Source organism: Phyllostomus discolor, chromosome 1, assembly GCF_004126475.2.
Source record: "Phyllostomus discolor isolate MPI-MPIP mPhyDis1 chromosome 1, mPhyDis1.pri.v3, whole genome shotgun sequence".
Classification (NCBI taxonomy): Eukaryota; Metazoa; Chordata; class Mammalia; order Chiroptera; family Phyllostomidae; genus Phyllostomus; species Phyllostomus discolor.
The window spans coordinates 125,844,667-125,847,697 of record NC_040903.2 but is presented as its reverse complement, the minus strand read 5'-3'; the positions used below and the strand labels follow the sequence as shown (position 1 = coordinate 125,847,697).

The window sequence follows — 3,031 nt, the reverse complement described above, 5'->3', positions numbered from 1 at the left end:
ACATATGTTCTTTGACTAATCCCCTCACCTTCTTTCATCCAGCCTTCTCCCACCAACAGCTATTAGTCTGTCCCATGTAACCATAGCTCTATTTTTTTGTCAGTTCATTTTGTTCATTAGATTCTACATATAAGTGAGATCATACAGTATTTGCCTTTCACCAACTGGCTTATTTCAATTAGCATAATCTCCAGGACCATTCACAATGTTGCAAAAGGTGAGAATTCCTTCTTTTTCAAAAGCCATGATTAGCTATCACGAAGCGGGTGGTGATGCTCTAACCATATGCATGGTGTTAGGCCCAAGAGACTCTTGCACCCTTTTCAAGGGAAGTTTTAACCTTCTCTCCTCTCATATAACACAAGAATCACAACTTTTAGTAAAATCTGTTATTAGCTCTTTCTTTACCTCATATATTATTTTGTATTGAGTACTAAATGATTATGGGGGAAACACATTAATCTTTGAAGAAATTTTAAGGAAAAACAACAAGGGGGAAATGTACTGTATAAACTTCGTTACGAGATAAATCTATAAAAAAATCGAATTTATAGAACCGTTGAATAGAATGGTGGCTGTAAGGTGAATGGGTGGCGGTTGGGGAGATGTCTGTCTTAGGGTAGAAACATTCAGTTAAAAGATGAATTTGTTCTGGAAATCTAATATATAGCATGCTGATTATATTGTTAATAACACTTTATTGTATACTTCAAATTTACTAAGAGAGTAGTTCTTAAGTTACCTCACCTCATTTTAAAAAGGTAACTATATGAGATGAACATGTTAATTAATTTGATTGTGATGATCATTTCATAATGTATGCATATATTACATCATCACATTGTATACTTCAAATATACATATTTTTTATTTATAAATTACACCTCAGTAAGGCTGGAAGAGAAACTATAAAATGTGTTAAAAATCTATTTCAACTTACCCCAAAGGCTATCTTCCTGAAGTGCTCTAGTTTCTGTTTCAGAGTTTTTCTCCAAGAATTAATGTAGTACTCAAAAGTTTTTAGAGTAAGGTGCCTTCAGGAAGAAATTAGGAGATGAATAGAGTTAAATGCTTATCAAATATTCTTTACAATCATCTGTTTTGTGTGATGATTCATTGATCATTTTCCCTGGGGAAGAGAAATACCATAAGATGGTGAGTTGTGTCTTAGGTACCAGTCAAATTCCTCCACTGTGAATAATGACTACTTAGTAGAGTCTAAGCACTTAATAATTATTTGTTAAGTGAATTAATTTAAAATTTGTTCAAGACCATTGAAAGAGATAATATGTATTGCATATAATATGCAGGCCTCCTATAATAGAACAATCTAATTCACTCTTAGAAAAAGTGGTTAAAAACTTGCTTAAATCCTGCTATGTTTCACTGGGCCAAGACCAAATTAACCATCATTTCAGCTCCATTAGCTTGATTATATAATGAGAATTGGAAAGAGAATTTATTAGAAAACACCTAACCTGTAAGTCATACTAAACTAAATTAAACACATTCTTAAAGCAGTAAATTACCATCTGTTCACTTTTTCTAAGAGCTACAGTGTTTGAGATTGACTGAAAAGGGAAAATGACATGATGTTGAAGAATTACAGAGTGTGAATTATGCAGATTACATTCCATCACTTACTCAAAAGAATATATAAAATTATATCAATATATTAACATTTAACATTATGTAATGTGCTTCCTTTTACATTCTTTTTGAAGATTATCAGTACCAAATATCAGGAATATAAAACAGCAGCAGAGAATTTAATTGTTGTAAAATTATATTTGTACTAGCTCATTCAAATGTGTACAGGTCTGTGAGGGAGGGGCAAAACCAAAAAAGTGTATACAATATATTTTTGTCTTTGTTTTATTGTTAACACTTCTATATGGGTTTGATTATTATCTGTGAACACAATGTAACTTCACAAAAAGAGAAAGCAATATTTTGTACTTGATCATTAAAGTTCAGAATTGAAATAAAATTCCTTATTCCTGTTCATTGATTAACAAACTAAATTGACTAAACATAGCCTAGTACAAACACACAGTGCTGAGGATAGACAGTTCGGTCCCAAATTCCAAGAAAATGAATGGCTGACGTATCATGACAAGGATCGTTCAGTCTATGTTAAAAATGAAAAAGGAAGAAGAGAGGGAAGGAAAGGGGAGGAGGAATGGAGATGAAGTGGTAGGGGAAAGAGAGGGGCAGGGGAGGAGGGAGAGGAAGAAAAGGAGGAAAGTAAGAAGAGGGCTGGAGAACAGAAATGTGGAAAAATAAAAAAAAGAGAGAGGAAAAGAAATGAAAGCAATTGATAAGGCAGGGATCTGGATAATCACATGGTAGATGCAGGTAGACTGTTAAGAAGAGACGTTGCCTTGGCTGGGAGGCTCAGATGATTGGAGCATAGTGCTGTATGCAGAAAGATGGTGGGTTTGATCCCTGGTTAGCACACATATGTGGGTTTTTGGGTCAGGCCCAGTTAGGGCAGCTGTGAGAGGCAACTGTTTGATGTTTCTCTCTCACATCAATGTTTTGCTCTCCTCTCTCTTTCTCTCTCTCTCTTTCTAAAATCAATAAATATATCATTGGGTGAAGATTAAGAAAATAAAAATACATTTAATATTCAATTAAAAATTATCTTCTGTCAGAAGGAGAGGGGTTGGGGGACTGGGTAAAAAAGGTAAAAGGATTATGGAAAAAAATAATTCGTAGACACAGGCAACTGTATGTTTATTACCAGAGGGAAAGGAGTTGGGGGCAGGTAGGAGAGGGGAAAGGGGGGATAAATGGTGATGGAAGGACACTTGCCTGGGGTGGTGAGCACACAATACAATATACAGGTGCTGTATTATACTCATAGAGTTGTACACTTGGAATTTATATAATTTTATTTACCAACATTACTCCAATACATTCAATAAAAATTATCTTTTATATTAATGCTATAGATTCATTTATTCTTATTATTAAATCTCAACTCCACATACCAGGCACCTCTGACCGATATTATTAAGAGATAGGA

General features: G+C 34.1%; 1 non-coding gene across 1 annotated transcript; it reads right to left on the bottom strand.

Moving 5' to 3' along the window:
• Nucleotides 1–236: 236 nt before the first annotated feature.
• On the bottom strand, nt 237–362 carry LOC114493731. The gene has a single exon (XR_003684332.1). It is a non-coding gene; the product is annotated as a U6atac minor spliceosomal RNA (small nuclear RNA).
• Between the last annotated feature and the right edge of the window lie 2,669 nt (nt 363–3,031).